The sequence below is a fragment of the Diabrotica virgifera genome, chromosome 1, assembly GCF_917563875.1.
Source record: "Diabrotica virgifera virgifera chromosome 1, PGI_DIABVI_V3a".
In the NCBI taxonomy this organism is placed as follows: Eukaryota; Metazoa; Arthropoda; class Insecta; order Coleoptera; family Chrysomelidae; genus Diabrotica; species Diabrotica virgifera.
In genome coordinates this window covers 264,563,311-264,583,363 of record NC_065443.1, presented here as the reverse complement: position 1 = coordinate 264,583,363, position 20,053 = coordinate 264,563,311, and the positions used below count along the sequence as shown (strand labels likewise).

The following is a 20,053-nucleotide window of genomic DNA, read 5'->3' as shown; positions in this document are numbered from 1 at the left end:
CAGAATTACAAAACAATCATGCTTCTATTAAAAGCAACTTGTGTTTTGTGAGTGAAACAATATTTGGAGAAGCAGCAAATGTCATTGTCGATCCAAAAAATAAACAGTTTTGAAAAAAAGATGGAAGGTATCCCTGGAAAAATTGGTCAGGTAGTATTAAGAAAAGTCAAAGATGTATTAACAGAAAACGAAGGATTTCAAAAGACGAAGAAAATATTTTCAGTTTTAAATAGAGAACACGTTGAAGATATAAAAATGGATCCGGCACTAGTGGCAAAGTATAAGTATGCACCGATAACCAGTGTGGACGTTGAAAGAAGCTTTTTGATATAGGTACTTACAAAAATGTTTTGAGTGATAGGCGCCGAAACTTTATGATGGAACATTGAAATGAGTATTTAGTTATTTCATGCTTTAAACAAAAATGATATATTTTCCTTCATCTACAGCGTGTCGATAAAAATTAGGTTAAAGCATTTTTGTTTCAGTTATCTATTTTTTTTTGTTTATTCTATTTTATTTTTAAATTTACCATAGTTCCTACTTACTAGTTCTTAAGAGGAAACAGTAGCGATCAACAGGTAGCGAAAACGCGTTCCAAGATTGCGGCTGTAATTTTGAATATTTTTTCGAGATATTTGGCACATGTATTCGTAATATAATAAAGAATGGCGGTACAGAGTCAAATTTGAAAAATATATTATTATGTGGAAATTACTCTGTAATTAAATACAATATTAAAAAAACCAGCCTGTACCGCCATTAAGAAGAACAAAAAAATACACTTTCTTCAAATAAACTTTTTTATCCGATGCCTAGGTTTTGTGTCATTTTGGAACTACTAATGAAATAAAAAATTTTAGTAGTTCCAAAATGACACAAAATCTAGGCATCGGATAAAAAACTTTATTTGAAGAAAGTGTATTTTTTTGTTCTTCTTAATGGCGGTACAGGCTCGTTTTTTAAATATTGTATTTAATTACAGAGTAATTTCCACATATTAATATATTTTTCAAATTGGGCTCTGTACCGCCATTCTTTATTATATTACGAATACGTGTGCCAAATATCTCGAAAAAATATTCAAAATTACAGCCGCAATCTTGGAACGCGTTTTGGCTACCTGTTGATCGCTACTGTGTCACCTTAAGCTAAGCTTAGAAATAATTATAATATTGGCTTATTTTCGTATTGCTTTATTTGTATAATAAAATGCTTTTTTCATACAATCGTTAGGCTTTTTAAGCGCTTTTTTTGTGTTTCTTTATGCTTTTAAATCCGAACTCTAATTCTAATACAACTTCTAAAAATAAAAAATACACAGTTAAAAAACACAAATACAACTTAATCACTGGAAGGAAACAATTACCTGTTGAATCAACTAACAAAAAGGTGTAAATGCCTCGTAAGTTCCATAACTGAATAATAATCCCAATAAATCATGTGAAATGCAAAATTCCAAGTAATTCCAGAATTTCAGAACAATCCATAAGATCATTCAGAACCTTATATAGAAATATGAGATCAGTTTTGCCCCAAACCTAGACAGTGGAGGAAGATGTAAGATGTTGTTGAGATCTTGACCTCAATCTTGAACATCAATCAATGGAAGGTTTTTGGATCAATGATGAAATTTTGACAATGAAATAATTTTTTTCTCGTTGTGAGAACTGTAAACTCTCTTTTCGTTAAACACTTTATTCTTTAGTTAAAGAGAATAAAGAGAAATTTCTTAACAGTGCTAAGAAGAGGTGGCAGCTTTTCAAGAATCATTACTTTAGCATCACCTCCAGAATTTTCTCATTGATCCATCCCGTATAATCACATTGTTCGAGCGACACACTCCGCACACCGAAAGATATAATTTAATTGTAATTGAACAAAACGAAGCCGAGTATGAAATTAATTATGTAAAAGCGTAGTATCAGCTTCAGCTTCAACTGCAGCCCTACAGAGAGACGTACAGTTACAGCGATAGTGGAATAGCGGAAGAGGTCTGCTTCGGAATGCCCTGAAAAATAAAAAGAGTTGGTTTAGTATTAAATGCAAGTTACCAGCGTCGTTGGTTGTTTTGGCACGGATTACGGAGAGTGGACGTAACAGAAATACAAATTTTCTGCTGTACAAATGTAATTATTTAAATTGCAACCATTAAAAAACTGCTAATAACTAGAAACATGCTCATTTTTTAAATAAGTTTCTATAATTTACTGGTAGAATAATTAATGCAATCTTTTGAGCTTGATTGTCAACATACAAAAGTGCTTTTACCTTTTGCTCTACATTTACGATATTGTGGAGTATTCAAATAAAACTAGTGGTTCGAATTTATATAAGACTATTTATTTACAAGTTTACAGTTTGAGATTACCTTATTAACTAACTCTAAATAGCTTATTCCAGAATCATCTAGAATGGGACTTCCATCTCTATTCATTGCGCCTTTGCTTCTGGCTCTACTCCAGAATGGGAGAATTCTCTAGAGTCTAGGCTCCGCGTATCCGTTATTTGAGGTCGGTCGAAATTAACTTCTTTGATACGCTGCTCCCCTATTAGATCTGAGTATTTTGATTAACAACTCTAAATGAAGGTACATAATGGCGGAATAATAGTCTATTGTATTTGTGGGGCACAGCCTGTTCGGGTTATTGCAATACATAGTAATCCATACCTACGCCAGTTTCTCGGAAGATCACTTCAAGCACGCTTCTCATAATCTTCCAATCAGGTTTTCTAGTGCATGGCCTATCTTTGGTAATGCCAAATTTTGGATGTTATAATTACGCACGAGACTTTTTCAAATTAGTTAGAGCACGCCATATGTTCTCGTTGGTTGGCTTGCCTATATAGGACTTCCTGGTCAGCGTATACGGCAAAGATCGAGGACCATCTTCTAATCGCAGTACTCTTCCAAGTCCTCTTTGAAACATAATTCAAAAAGGTCCTCTACCAAACTATAGAAAAGATAAATCATCTTCGTTATGCAGATGACATAATTATTATAACTAATGACCTAGGAGAAGTAAAGGAAATGCTAAATGAGTTAGACGCTATCTGCTGGAAAATAGGTCTGAAAATGAACTTTACTAAAACTAAATTTATGACTAATCTGATTCCTAGAGGGCAGTTTGATTATACGTGAACAATAAGTAGAACTAGTGGAAAAGTACATTTACTTAGGTCATAAAATTAGAATTGGCAGAGATAACCAAACGCGCGAAATAAAAAGAAGATTAAATCTTGCTTGGGCAGCCTACGGAGCGCTGAGAGACATATTTAGGAGCAGTATACCGATCAGTTTAAAAAGACAAGTGTTTGATTAATGTGTGCTACCGGTAATGACATATGGAGCAGAGACACTGACTCTAACCAAGGCAACAGCGTCAAAAATGAGGGTTGCTCAAAGGCGTATGGAAAAATACATGCTGGGCGTAACCCTACGGGATAAAATAAAAAATAAAGATCTCAGACAAAGAACCGATATCACAGGTGTCATAGAACGTGTCACCAAGCTCAAATGGAACTGGACCGGACACGTCGCTAGGCTGAAGGACTCAAGATGGACACGAAAGCCAATATAATGGAGGCCAAGAGAAGATAAACGCAATAGAGGAAGGCCGCCTACACGATGGACAGATGATATCAAGCGGATTAGTAAAAACTGGCAACAATAAACACAAAACCGTGAAGTGTGTAACAATTGGGGCATATGTCCAGCAGTGCACGTAAATTGGTTGGATGATGATGAATGAACTGGGTAAATAGTAATCTAAATGATATCAACATTTTGACAGTACGATTTTAAGGTTAGGATTACCAAAATGTCAAACGGAAAATTTATTAGAGTCGTCATCTCATGGTTAGGACCGGGATTTATTAACTGACGTATTATATACCATTGACATTTTCTATTTATAGGCTATTGATTATGTACTATAGAAAGGAACTACAACGTTAACAGGGTTTTATTATTTCATATGGTCAATGGACATCTTATATATGAAAAAACCGCGGAGTGCTACCATTTAAAGAGGTGCGTTTTTGAGAAATGGGTGAATTAGTCCCTGGGCACAGGTTACATTAGGATGAGTTCTATGCACTTTTGGTACAAACACGTCTACATAAAAATTGTTCCTGGTTAAATTTACTATCTAAATATAACTTTTTAAAGTCAAAGATACTTTTTTTTACAAAAATATATTCAAAAGAAAAAGCACAAAGGAACCCAAAAGAAAGAAATTTTGTTTTTTGTCCCATAACTTTTGTCCACGAGGATATAGGTATAGATATTGCTTCACAGAAAAAAAACTTACATATTTTCTCTTTAAAATGATGTTTGGTAGAGGTCATTAGGATTTACAGTTTTCGAAATATGATTTTTCAAAGTTCGCCACTCACAGCAATTTTGGGCAATTTTCCTTGTTATTTCGCAAATATTGTTCTGTAACTTTTTTCTACGTAACTTTAGGTATAAGCAATGTTACATGAAAGAGGAATAGAATTCAATTACCTTTAAAATGGTCTGCTGTATAATGTTGTACGACTTCTTTTAAAGAGGTTATCTTTTTCAAGACGTTATACTTTTAACGAGTTTTTATATTTTTTAGGATTATTTTTAAATTTCCCATTATAAATTTTTTTTCTATATGGTATATATTATATAATAAAAAAGAAAGCCTATTCTGTTTACTTTAAAATGGTGTATTATAAAAAATTCTAGGGTTATTTTTGAATAACATATGCTTTTTCAAATTGTAATAAGTACTTGCAACGATTTTTGATTTTAAGATTATTTTTTAAATTCCTCATTTTAACTTTTTTATGTGATTGTGTGTTATGATTGAATCTTATTTTTTATAGGTAATACTTTGGATCCACTTGACTCGGCCGGGCAAACTTCAAAATATGGATTAATTCCAATATTTACTGTCAAAGCTCCTGCACCACAAGCTTTGCTTGAAAAAATAGCATGTAAATGTACCAAAGGATGTACAAAAAACTGCGGTTGTAGGAAGATAGGAATTAGTTGTTCAATATTCTGCAAAGGGTGCATGTGCATGGGTACTAATTGTGGGAACTCTAAGATAACTGAGGTGTCAGAGGAAGATATTGAAGCTAATGCTAACGAAGAGATGGACTTTGATTTTGAAAATTTTTTAAATGTCAACGTTTAAATAATTTTAACTAAAGTGATGTTTTTTAAGACTAATGTTAATGTAATTTTTGTAAAAGAAATAATTTTAAATACCTAATACAGGTAAAAAAATATCAAAGAATCACTCGGTTTCCATTATGTATTTAAATATAGATGATACACCATTTTAAAGAACAGAAAGTAAGCCCTCTTTGTTGCGCAATATATAGATAGTATATATTGTATATTCATGTACAAGAAAAAAAAAGTTTTAATGAGGAATTTCAAAAATAATCGTAAAAAATGTAAAAATTAATATTTTTTTATATTAGGTATTATATAATAATATATAATATATTATATATAATATATAATGTATAATATATAATATATTATATTAATAATATAATATATAACATATTATATAATAATTTTATTTTATTTTTATATTATATTACAAAAAAATCGTTAAAAGTATAAAATCTTGAAAAACCATAATCTCTTTAAAAAAAGTCGTACAACGTTATACAGTAGACCATTTTAAAGGTAATTGATTTCTATTCCTATTACGTGTACCATTGCACATACCTAAAGCTACGTAGAAAAAAGTTACAGAACAATATTTGCGAAATAACAAGGAAAATTGCCCAAAATTGCTGTGAGTGGCGAAATTTAAAAAATCATATTTCGAAAACTGTAAATCCTAATGACCTCTACTAAACACAATTTTAAAGAGAAAATATGTAACTTTTTTTTCTGTAAAGCAATGTCTATACCTATATCCTCGTGGACAAAAGTTATGGGACGAAAAAGAAAATTTCTTTCTTTTGGATTTCTTTGTGCTTTTTCTTTTGAATATATTTTTGTAAAAAAAAAGTATCTTTGACTTGAAAAAGTTATATTTAGATATGAAATTTAACCAGGAACAATTTTTATGTAGACGTGTTTGTACCAAAAGTGCATAGAACTCACCCTAATGTAACCTGTGCCCAGGGACTAATTCACCCATTTCTCAAAAACGCACCCCTTTAAATGGTAGCACTCCGCGGTTTTTTCATGTATAGATGTCCATTGACCATATAAAATATTAAAACCCCGTTAACGTTGTAGTTCCTTTTAGCTATTTTATTTTGAATATAATCAATAGCCTATTAGTGTCCACCACCCGTTTATTCCCTGTGCATTAACCTACATCTAGGCAACTAAGAATGATCTTCATATATCCTTTTGAGGTCACATAATCTGTGGATGGTACCCCACTGACGTATGCAGAAAATCAATGTAGGCGAAACAAAGGGTTTTTTTAAAGGGTAAATTAATTGTACATTGAAACGCGATAGAGAGTCGGAATGTGTGTTCGTTCCTAGTCGAGTTTAACTGGAAAGTTTTTAGAGCACCAGATAACAACGGCAGAGGAAATGTTTGCCTACACCTCGTCGTACATACTCGAAAAAGTGCACAAGGGGAAATTACTAGCAAACATTTGCTTGGGCTCTAATCACACCTATTTTGTTACGGGGTGGATAAACAAGAAGTGTAGAGATTATCAAGTTTTTGCTTCTTGCTTCCAGTTGTTTAGAATTTCTTTTCATTTTGTATTCACTAATTCTATGATGTTTGACAGCTTTAACGTATCTTCGTTTAAACGAAGTAATTTAAAATAATCAAGAAATACATTGATAATGAAGTAATCGACTTAATAATTTTACGGCAAATTGTTTATATAGGTACATAATATATTATATTATAACGACCTATGTACAAATTAAACGTTATACGATAAAAATAACATAATTTAAACACTCGCTTTGTTCGCGGAGCCCATGAACTCTAAGGGACTGTCAGCCCTCAGTAATAATCTAATCTTTCATTCTGCGTTTAAATTTTTAAAAAATACTTATTAGTTTTCTCAGAATTCGAAAAAAATAAATGCTTTTAAAAAGAGTTCGACCGAAATTTTGGGCCTGCGATCTCAAAAAGGATTAAAGTATTATACATTTTTAAAATCAGTATTTTTAAAGCTGTTAAATGAGGTGTCACATGATGTACTTTACCATTTAAAAAAAAATCAAAGTTATGCCTGTCACCTGAAGAGGGATCGCGTAAAGTTCGAAACCTTGATGCTATGATATACTATGATTAGTTTAAAAATCGACCTGTCCGAGCGTTTTGCTTATATTCTTAAAATAAACAAGTTAACAGGGGGGGCAACACTTATTCCACCGCACTGTATATAAAATAGTGCACACAAAAAAAGTTACAGCCCTTTGAAGTTACAAAATGAAAATCAATTTTTTTCAGATATCGAAAAAGATTAGAGGTTCTTTTATCGAAAATGGACATGCGGCATTCTTATGACAGGAACATCTTAAAAAAAAACAACAGTGAAATTTGTACACCCCATAAAAATTGGGTATGGGCTTTTGTTCTCTTAAACCCCCCAGACTTTTGTATACGTTCCAATTAAATTATTATTGTGGTACCATTAGTTAAACACAATATTTTTAAAACTTTTCTAACTCTTAATATTTTTTCGATAAGGTACCTTTTATCGAGATGTAGCTTCTTGTTTAATATGATTCAAAATATACCTAAAAATGTAAATTATAAATAAATTTTCATATTATTACCAGGTCTCTATAATAGTACTTAAAACCATATACACTACTAGCCAAAAAAAATCGGGACACCTTAAAAATAGGTCATTTTTGATGTCTCGAATCTCCTAAACCAGTTGTCCGATTTTAGTAATTTTTTAATATGTTATAGGCTTATTCTCTAAGAATATGGATCTAGTAATAGTGTTGCCGAACAGGTAAATGTCATTGTATACCGAGTGTAACAATAATACTGTGTTTTTTCCTGAAAGTTCGTAACACTAACAATAATACTGTGTTTTTTCCTGAAAGTTCGTAACACGCTGTGCCTTTCCTAACATTCTGCTTTTTGACTCATTCACTTATGTTGGATAATGAAAAAGTTAGGTACTTTGACAACTAGCCATGTTCTTCATCAATACAGGGTGTTTCTAAATAAGTGCGATAAACTTTAAGGGTTAATTCTGCATGAAAAAATAATGACCGTTTGATTTATAAACATATGTCTGCAAATGCTTCGTTTCGGAGGTACAGGATGTTGAATTTTTTCTTACACACGAACGATTTATTTATTGCTCTAAAACCGGTTGAGATATGCAAATGAAATTTGGTGGTTTTTAAGAGGCAGTTATTGCGCATTTTTTGACATACAATTATGTATTTTATATTCACCATTGGCGTGCATACCGGTCATATTACCTGTATGCACGCCAATGGTGAATATAAAATTTTAAGTTGTATGTCAAAAATGTGAAATAACTACCTCCTAAAACCTACGAAATTTCATTTGCATATGTCAACCGGTTTTAGAGCAATAAATAAATCGTCAGTTTGTAAGAAAAAATTCAACATCCCATATCTCGGAAACGAAGCATTTGCGGACATATGTTTATAAAGCAAACTGTCAATATTTTTTCATACAGAATTAACCCTTAAAGTTTGTCGCACTTATTTAGAAACACCCTGTATTGATGAAGAACATGGCTAGTTGTCAAAGTAACTAACTTTTTCATTGTCCAACATAAGTGACTGAGTCAAAAAGCAGAATGTTAAGAAAGGCTAAGGCTACAATTGTGTTTTACTTTCAATATTTTTTAAATTCTAGAATATTCCACAGGGTGTTACGAACTTTCAGGAAAAAACACAGTATTATTGTTACACCCGGTATACAATGACATTTACCTGTTCAGCAACACTATTACGACATCGATTTAGAGAATAAAGCTATAACATATTGAAAAAATCACTAAAATCGGACAACAGGTTTAGGAGATTCGAAAAATCAAAAATGACCCATTTTTAAGGTGTCCCGATTTTTTTGGCCATGAGTGTATAAATATGTGGTGGATTTGACAAATATTCAAAATATCTCGATAAAAACTGGCTTTTCCAAAAAGTACTAAGAGGCCAAACAATTTTAAAAACGTTGTGTTTAACCTTTCTATGGGTTCAACTATTATCTCGAACCTTTGAGTCGTGAAACAGTGACTTGGGAAAGATTTGTTATAAACTTATAAGATCTCTACTCTCCATTTGAACCCCAGCAACCTCTAAGAACATACAGTCCACACATCTCATATGTACATATTTCTATTGTACAGTTATACATATTTTGTAATTTTTATTGACCTATCCACGGAAAACTTTGCTAGCATGAAGAAAAATGGATACAAGCATATTTCATCACTGTTCTACGATTCTTAATTTTTGAAGGTATACTTCTTTAGGCTCGATTGAGAGTGAATTTTTATTATGCCACGCGCATGCGCACACAGACAGTAGAGTTAGTTGCTAAATCTTTCAAGTTATGTATATATCAGTGCAAATAAGGTATGAAAAGAATATATTAGTGTTTTTAGTAAACATATTTATTATAATTTTTGTGCCTTTGGATTTGTCTTCCTCGGGAGTAAGATAATAAATATGTATTATTAAAACATTTTTATATTTATACTTCACTTCGTCTCTTTGTAACCGTGATTTGTCATTATTTCCGAGAAATCATGTAAATAGAGCGATTATGGGTCATTGGTAGAGCATTCGACTACAGATCGATAGGTCCAGGGTTCAAATCCGAACGATTCCTATTCTTTTTTATTTTTTTTAACTTTTGGTATTATTTTAATAAAATTTTTTGGAAAGTGGTAAGTATTAAAATTGGTTTACAATTTAAATAAAAAAAAATAAACTTTTTAAAGTATATTTCTTTCGTTGACATCATAATATTATAATAGAAGTATAACTTCTTACGGGCGTACAAAGTACACACACATTCTTTTTTAATAGGGCTTTTCATTCACAGTAATTTGTTTCGAGCTTCTGTCATGTATCGGCTAATATTAATACATCTACGTCATACGTTATTGGTATATACCAATGATACAAACCAAAGACGTATTGCGTAGATATATCAATATTATGTGACACATGACAGAAGCTCGAAACAAATGACAGTCGATGAAAAGCCCTATACGTAAGTCGTCTACTGGTATCACACTCCATTTGTCAGTTGAAAATGACATGCAATTTCTACATCCGTTAACTTCTGTAAATTTGATAAATTATTGAGGTATTTTCCAATCAAAAACTAAAAATAGAATTTGATTGTTTTCGTTGTGTTATTTAATTAGAATATTTCCAATAAAATTCTTATTGAATTTTCAAGCGAATGCAACAGTATTTTCAATTTTGTCGCAGAATCAATTTCCAAGGGGAATTCGAACCGACGCGTCGCGACGACGAGAAATATTTTATTTAAGGTCATTTCGTAAATCGAATATTGTTGGAAATTAATAAAAATATCGAGCAATGAAATTTCATTACGAATATTGAAATCGATAAGGATGTAAATGATTTAAAATTTAAAAATATTAAAATGAAAAATATGACCCAGAATAATTTAAATGGTTTATTAAACGGTTTTATGTACTTCAACCGTTTGGGTCAAATGTTTAGACGTTAATTTAACTGCCTTTTCTTCAATGAAAATGAATGAAAATTTGCAGACATATGGATTCGCTGGAACAATACACGAATAGTCAATAAAAAAATATGTTTATTAATTGTTTAAATAAAAAAAAAACGATTTTAATGGAAAATGCTTAAATTCTCTTGTTTTTTACAATGTAGAAACTTGAAACTTTTACATATTGTAACTATTATATGAAGTATACATAATTTCACTTTTTACGTTAATTGTTTTTTTACGTTATGCTTCTTAAAAAAACAATAAAATTTCAAATTTTTTGCCGATTCCGACTACTTTTTCCATGTTTGTACATCATGTTTATAAACATCCTAAGCGGCGACGATTTTGAACGCTCATATCTTTGTTTATATAAACATCGGCGCTTATTCGTGTCAAATTTCAATACGATACGAAACAAAACTTCAACCAAAACTCGAATTAAAAAAATTCGTGTTTTTAATTTTAGATTTTAATTTAAGATATATATGAAGGAATTACAGCAAATATACTATGTAGGTATGTATCAAATGTTAAATAAAATGTGTGTATCATATACCTACATTTTTTTTAAACATGACGATATATTTTATTGTTTGAAAAGTGTAAGACTAAAAAGTAAAAAATAAAAAAGTACGAAAAAAAAATTTAAGAAACGTTTTTCTTTAGTTACGAATGATTAAAATTAAAGATATAAAAAAATCAACTAAAAAGCAAAAATTAAAAAAAATCAATCTCGAAGGATTATTCGAAAAAAACTGTTAGACAGATTAAATATACAAAAATCTCACACGTTCGTTAAAAAATTGAAAAAATCTAACACATTCGTTAAAGAAAGGCGTGGGGCGCGTCTTCATCGAATAAACGGTTTGAGGATATAGATACTTTTTACATTTCGCGCCCCACGCTTTTATTTAACGAATGTGTTAGATTTTTTGATTTTTTTTTTATTTTTTGCTTTTTAGTTGATTTTTTTATATTTTTAATTTTAGTCACTCATAACTAAAAAAACCGTTTCTTAAAAAAAATTTTTTTTGTATTTTTTTATAAATAATCGACTCAAAATTATTTTGCGAAAGTACGTATCCTGTTTCAATCTAATAAAACGTAAATTTAAAAATAATTAGTGTACAATCATTAACATCATAACTATTGAGTTCTAAAAAATTTTTGTTTTTGGGTGAATCACATGACGTATTACAAATAAAGAATGCAACGTAGAGAGGGGGTCAGAATTTGACTCATTGAAAGTAGCACGCACCGACTTGTTTCGGTTAACATCGTACGCATCAATTTCCATAGCCACGTACTAATACATCTTTCACTTGTACGAAGTTCGCAAGTGCGTTACAAGTGGATACCACATCCGTCAAAGCAGCTCAAGCAGTAGCATTCTTGAGAGAAGGCCTCAGTCAGAGGGCAGTGGCAAATCGACTCAGCTTAAGCCAATCAGCTGTGTCCCAAGTGTATCGTCTCTATCAAGATACTGGTGTGGTTACTAGCATTTGGACAGTCAGAAGTAGATTGAAGACAACCAATCTTATACCAAAAAGGGCAACTACGGGTCCCAAGCTAACTGCAGCCCAGAAGCAAAGGCCATTCGAATTTACTCGCGAACATCTGGATTGGCACGACTCTCATTGGAGTCATGTATTATTTTCCGATCAAAGTAGGATCTACCTACATCTACATGGCAACGAAAAGAGGCTTCGAGCCTATAGAACGCCAGGACAGCGAGTTGCTCAATGTTGTGTACGAGAAACTGTGTCATATGGAGACGGTATATTTTGGGCAGGCAAATTTTTTTTAGATAATTTGGGACATTCTGAGCAAAAAAGGTCTTTTGTGATTTTTCTCTAAAATTGATTGTTGTCGAGTTATACGCAATTTAAAATTTGGAAAATGCGAAAATGGCCATATAACTCGACAACAATCAATTTTAGAGAAAAATCACAAGATACCTTTTCTGCTCAAAATAACCCAAACTATCTAAAAAAAAATCGTTCGCAATGAAAAAATTATTTTTGTGAATTTGTTTAAAAAATGTGTTAACAATTTTTTGACCACGGTACCGGGGCGGTACCGTGGTATCAGGAGCTCTTTTTGAGTAAGTTTGTGCAAAAAAATCTAATCGAAATAGTTTCGCTAACGGACGCGACGATACAGTTACAGGACTATAGCGCTAATTGTTAATAATTAAAAATAGCAGCTTTATAATAAAATAATGACAAAAATCTCTTCAGGACCTTGAAGAAGGGGTTTGAAACTTGATTTGTTCTCTTTTTGAATTTGATAATAATAATTTTTAATCGAGATATTAAGCCATAAAAATGGCCATTTTCGCATTTTTCAAATTTTTAATCGCATATAACTCGACAACAATCAATTTCAGAGAAAAATTACAAGAGACCTTTTTTGCTCAGAATGACCCAAATTATCTAAAAAAAAGATAGTTCGAAATAAAAAAATTATTTTTGTGAATTTGATTAAAAAAAATTGTTTAAACAATTTTTTGACCACGGCACCGCCCGGCACCCTGTGGATATGTTATAAGGACCTCTTTTTGAGTAAGTTTTTGCAAAAAAATCGAATCGAAATAATTTCGCTAGCGGGGGCGACGATACAGCCCGGTATAGTTCTATAATATTCTTTCTTAAAAAAAATGCTAAACGCTCGTACGGTATGTGAACACTTAGACAAACATCAAATGAATATTCGTATATCATGATCAAATAAACAAACTAGATTCTGTATATGTTAGTGGATACATGGAGATGGTTGTTTGTCCACCGCGTACAAAGCTCATATCCGCATCGTTGATTCTATGCAAATTCGTTAGGCCATTAACAATCCTCTAATGCCGGCCAATGCAATCTTGCTCTGCTAAATCATTCATTTTAATCTAAGCCATTGCCGTTGCCGTTATTGGAAAAGTTTGTGGGTCATGCGATGTCGATTTCGTTACGAGTTTTGGACCCTTAAGAAGTACATATTGTATTCAATGGGACCCGCGAGTTTGTATACGTTGTCACGTTTATTACTTAAATTAGGCCAGGGTAATAAGACAAAAATATACCCTGTTCGTGACACTTCAGCAGCCACGGTACTGAAGCGTTTTTTCGACAGGTAATACCTATAGGAGCAAATTATAACTATTTCCTGCGTAGGATCTGGAGGCCATTTTTATTTATAAATAATTAACTGTCAAAAAATGGCATTTTTTCCTTTTTTTTTCAAATCAACGGAAAACAGTGAAACTTATGATTTTTTTAGTACAAATATCTTCGAGACTATGAAAAAAGCTTTAAAATGACGTATTACAAGGTTTGATATACTCATTTATTGTTAATATAATTGCGAAAAAATGTCGGAATTGCAAAAAAATATTTTCTCAATAACTGTTGTAAAAATTAGTGTACAGCTTTGAAATTTTTGTCAAATGAGGGTTCTTTGGTGCTTAATATGTGATAAAAATTTCAAAGTGATTCATTAAATTGTTTAAATTTTATTCAAATTGTTTATCCCAGAGATAAGAGCATTTTTTTGCAATAACATAAGTCAGAAAAAAATGACCTTAGAACCATTCCACAGGTGTCAAATGAAAGAGCATGAGCTACATTTTCAACATGGTTTAAAAAAGTGAATAAAAAATGCATTTATTAGTAATAAATAATTATGCAAAAGTATCGTCAATTTTTCTTTATAAACTTTTTGAATACCTTTTTCCAAAAATATTAACTTTTTTACCCTGTTTTAAGTGCACAACTACCAAGTAATGTTATTTATATCCTAATTGATAGAAAATTGTAATAAATATGTATAATTTCTTATATAACAAAATAAAAAGTTTATAAGGAAAGATTTACGATACTTTTGCATAATTATTTATTACTAATAAATGCATGTAGTACACAACACGGCGACAAATAGACAGTGTAAACATGTTATACCTACATAATATTTTATTATTTTACTACAGAGGAACACAAATCCAAAAACACAAGAATTATAATAAATAATACATTTACTAAAAACACTAATATATTCTTTTAATGACTTATTTGCGTGGATACAGATACATACATACCTATCTTGAAAGATTAGCAACGAACGACATTCCGTCTGTGTGCGCAGGCGCGCAGATTTATGAAAAAATTTAGTCTCAATCGAATCGCGCCTAAAGAAGAATAACTTCAAAAATTTTAGGTGGCGGAATTTTATGCCGGTGAGTGTATTTTAGAAGCTAAGTTATAATGTCCGAATTTTTTTTAAAATATAGAGCGACACCACTTTCCTGTGCGAAATCACCAGCTGAAATGTACTTGAACAGAAGTTTAAGAATCAAACTCAACGCACTACGTCCATCAAATCTTATCAAATCAGAAAATCAAACGTCACATTGACCAAATTCGTAAAATCATGGTACAGTGGAACCCCGATAAGTCGGTCTCCGATAACTCGGAAGTCCGGCTAACCGGGACCGATTTTCATCAAACATTTCAACAATAAAAATGTATGTAATATAATATTTGAGAGATAATGTGTATTTGTGTAATTTGAACTATACGATGGTAAAAATGACTCATGGCACACGGCGCCGGCGGCAGAGCGACGTTCATTGACTCGGATTATCGGAAACAACAGGCATCTGTAGTATTCCTTTATTTATTTCAGACTGTCTTAGCATTGTTTAAAAAAGACTCAAAGACTATTTAAAAAATTCTTTTTTAAACAATGGGCTTAGTTTTCACTGTTCTTCTTAAATAACATAACATCGTTCCGATTGTGACCGTATTGTGTGTAGTACAGTCTTTTATTGTTCGCTTCCGTTTGCTTAGGTTTGTGTTTGCGTGTTTTTAGTAATTTAGATGTGTAGGTACTGTGCGTGTGCATATTATATTATATATTTCATGTTATTTCAATTATAACAGAGTTTATCTGTAAGTATACCGTATTTTATTAATTTTTACCATATTCTCCGGCTAACCCGGATTTTCGATAACCCGGATCGGCCGCGGTCTCGATTAATCCGAGTTATCGAGGTTCCACTGTACCTGAAAAGAATGTAACCTAGGTAAACGAACCAAAAGTAATACCCATTTTTATTAGTTCAATCTTCTCTTGGAGTAAGTAAGTAGTCACAAATAATATTAAGTTGGGGCAGTTGATAATTTTCTTATAATTGTTTTTCTAAAGTACCTAATCTCTATAGGCCCTTTAACTTTAATAAAGGTGTATATAGATAGAATCTTTTAATTAATTCAATTTTTAATTTAATATTTAAGAAAATTTACACATATTTTGTATAATTAAATTATAATAAATTGATTGTCCTTGCTGTTGATCATTTTTATTATATACAGAGTTGGGATAAAGTATGGAACCAAGCAAATATCTTTGAAACGAACAGAACGATATTTATGAAACTTTGCATGCAAGTACAGTGACGTAAAAGGCATTTGATGCCATATTTTTTGTTACTACTCCACTTCCGGTTTCACTGGAAATACCCTTAACTTATTTAATTTAAATAGGACACCCTGTATATTTTTGCAGATTTTAAAAGAACTTTTTATTTTTAATTCATACATACCAAGTTTGGAAGAAAAAACTATTAAAACAAGAAGTAAATCTCTTTACAGTTAAAAATAGGTTAATTTATTTACGTTAGACCAATGATATTAAAAATAAAAAAAAAATGATTTCAAATGTTGAAGATGGTTCCGCTTCACCTCCTGACAACGTGCAAGCCTACAAATAAATTCGTGAGTCACTATTTGCAAGATTTCTCCACGTATTAGTAGTTAACATTCATAAAATTATTCTTTGTCTCCAATCCTGCAAACATGTTGGTCGCCTAACGTAAATACGTGATTTTAGATAACCCCAAAGAAAAATCTAACGGGTTGAGGTCTGGAGAACAAGCCGGCCACTCTATGAATCCTCTACGTCCAATCCATCGATTTGGAAAATCCACCTTCAAACCGATTTATCATTAATATTTCAATACGATATTTTTCACTTAAATGGACCATTTTACAACTCATTTCTGTCAATTAGTTCAGTAACGGTTTTACCTACTATACTATTTCAAATAAGTCATGCAGTGCATGTAATCAACAATTTTAGTCTACAGTATAGATGGTACTCGTTTATTTCCTACTACGTTGTATTAATACAAAAAATTATCTGCAGACACTTTTTAATAAATTTCTTCTTCCAAATTTGGTATGTATGAATTAAAAATAACAAGTTCTTTTAAAATCTGCAAAAATATACAGTCCCATTTAAATTAAATAAGTTAAGGGTATTTCCGGTGAAACCGGAAGCCTAATGGTAACAAAAAATGTGGCATCAGATGCCTTTTGCGCCACTGTACTTGCATGCAAAGTTTCAAAAATATCGTTCTTTTCGTTTCAAAGATATTTGCTTGGCTCCATACTTTATCCCAACCCAGTATATTTGTCAATTATTAATTTTGCAAAAAGTTTAAACACTTACTTGAATCATTGGTGAGGCCTTAAACCTGGTGTTAAATCAATAGATATTTTTTATATTGTTTTTCTATACAATAGTAAAGCAACATTTCTATTGTATAGAAGTCGATGGATATAATTTTGAATATTTTATTGAACACCATTATCAGCATATTTCATTGTGAAAGTGACAGAAAGTTATATTTATGTACATTTGTTTAATGGCTCTAAGTACTGTAATAATTATTGATGTTTCACCGAATATATTAAACATTTTACAGTCTATACTACATTTACATTCAAGATGCAGTAGAAAATAAACCTAGAAATAAACAAACCAAGACACGCTAAATGCTACTAGGAGCACTCCCAAATCATAGTTTATATATATATATATATATATATATATATATATATATATATATATATATATATATATATATATATATATATATATATATATATATATATATATATATATATATATATATATATATATATATATATATATATATATATAGTTTAGCTCTCCAGGCCTAGAAGGCCCATGGCTTGGTTTACTATTCCTTTCCAATCTCTCCTATTTGCTGCTTTATTTTTCCAATTTGTGATTTTCAGTTCTTCTATGTCTTTTTCAACATCTTTCTTCCATCTGGTTTTCGGTCTACCTTTCTTCTTCTTTCCTCCTATTCCTCCCGTTAGTATTTTTTTGGGAAGTCTCGTGTTTGGCATCCTTTGGATATGTCCCAACCATCTCAGTCTTTGTGATTTTACGATCCCTACTATGTTTGGTTCACCATACATCCTCTCCAATTCCACATTTGGTCTTCTTATCCACATTCCATTCCATATCTTTCCGCCAAATATTTTTCTTAGGACTTTTCTTTCCCATACTTTAAGCATGACTTGCTCGGATTTGTTCATCGTCCATGTTTCACTGGCATACAAGACTATAGGTCTTATCACTGTCTTGTATATTCTTATCTTAGCCCCTCTAGATATGTTCTTATTTCTCAATAAGTTGTTTAGAGCAAAGATACAACGATTGCCAGCCATAATTCTCGCTTGGATTTCTTCTTTTATATTTGGTCTCCTAGTGAATGTCGCTCCTAGATATTGGAATCTCTCTACTTCCTCGAATTTATATATTTTTGCCTCTGTGTTTATTGTCAGGTATTGTCCTTGTGTGTATTCTCGTTCTGTCCATTCCATATATTTAGTCTTTTCTTCGTTTATGTATATCCCTTTCTTTCTTCCTATCGCCTCTAGTCTTTTTAGTATTTCTTTTAATTCTTGTTTGCTTCTGGCTATCATTACTATGTCATCAGCGAATGCCAAGCATTGGTGTTTTCGTTGGTATACAAGTCCTGTCCTGTTAATTTCGGCTTCTCTGATGACTATTTCAAGAAGGATACTAAACAACAGTGATGACAGTGGGTCTCCTTGTCGTACCCCTTCACCGACCCTAAACTTATCTGTTTCCTTTCCATTTATTTTAACCCTGTTCTCTGTTTCTCTGAGTGTAACTTTTACCATCTTTATTAATTTTTTACTAATTCCAATTTCACATAGTGCTTTGTATATTTCTTTTCGTTTAACTCTGTCAAAAGCTTGTTTAAAGTCAATGAATAGGGCCATTGTAGATTTTCCGTATTCGTAGCTTTCCGCTTGTATCTCACGCAGCAGGAAAATTTGATCCACCGTGCTGCGTCCTCTTCTGAATCCACATTGATATTCTCCTATGTCATTATCTATCTTTTGTGTTATCTTGTCTTTTATATGTACTGCAAGTATTTTATATGCAACGTTTAGTAGGGCTACTCCCCTGTAATTATGGCATAAACTTTTGTCGCCTTTTTTGTGAATTGGACACAGTGTGGCTTCAGTCCATTCTTTTGGTATGTGTTCTTGTTCCCAAATTTCTTTTATCAGCTTTTCCAAATGCTTAATTAGTACTGGTCCTCCATATTTAAACATTTCAGCTGTTATTTCATCCTTACCTGGGCTCTTGTTTTTCTTTAGTTTTTCTATTATTTCTTTTATTTCTTTTTCATTAGGCGGTCTTTCCTGTATTTCTTCTTGATCAATATTTTCATTCGGTCCTTCTTCTTCTTCTTCTGCATATTCTGTTGTGGGAATTTCATTTAGAAGCTCTTCGAAGTATTCTCTCCATCTGCTCAGTATTTCTTCGTCGCTTACTAAATTCCTTCCATTTTTGCTTTTGTAGTGTACAGGTTTTCTTTGGAACCCCTTTTTCTCATTTTTTACTCCTTGATATAAGTTCCTGACTTCTCCATTTTTATAGTTTTCTTCTATGCATTTCAATTTATCTTCGTTGTACTTTCTTTTCTTTGCTCTTATGATTCTTTTAGTTCGTTTTCTTTGTTCGTTGTATTGTATCTCCATCTCTGGTGTTTTCACTTGCATCATTTTGAGTCTTAACTTATTTCTTTCATCCAGTTCTATTTTACATTCTTCATCAAACCATTCTTTGAATCCATCTTTTATATTTCTATTACTGACTTGCGCTGCTTTGGTCATACATACTTTTATTTGCGTCCATTTTTGTTCGATGTTTTCATTTTTTGCAATATTTTCCAGTTCTCTAGTGACTAGTCTTTCATATTTACTTTGTTCTTCTTCTGACAGTAGTCTAATAGGTTTAGTTACTTTGTACCTTTTTTTCTGTTGATTTCTAAGAACTGGTATAACCTGTTTAAGTTGTATTCCGACTATAAAGTGATCTGTGTCTGCATCCGGTCCTCTATATGTTCTTATGTTCTTTATACATTTTTCCATGTCTTTTTCGATGAGCACATGATCTATTTGATTTATGGTTTTTCCATCTGGTGATCTCCATGTTCCTTGATATATTCTTTTG

At 31.7% G+C, this 20,053-nt stretch overlaps 1 protein-coding gene across 2 annotated transcripts in view; it reads left to right on the top strand.

Annotated features, from left to right (window-relative positions):
- LOC114344785 (uncharacterized) overlaps nucleotides 1-20,053 on the top strand; it is an 834,291-nt gene that overhangs the window by 268,047 nt on the left and 546,191 nt on the right. The gene's annotated exons all lie outside the window — the stretch shown is intronic.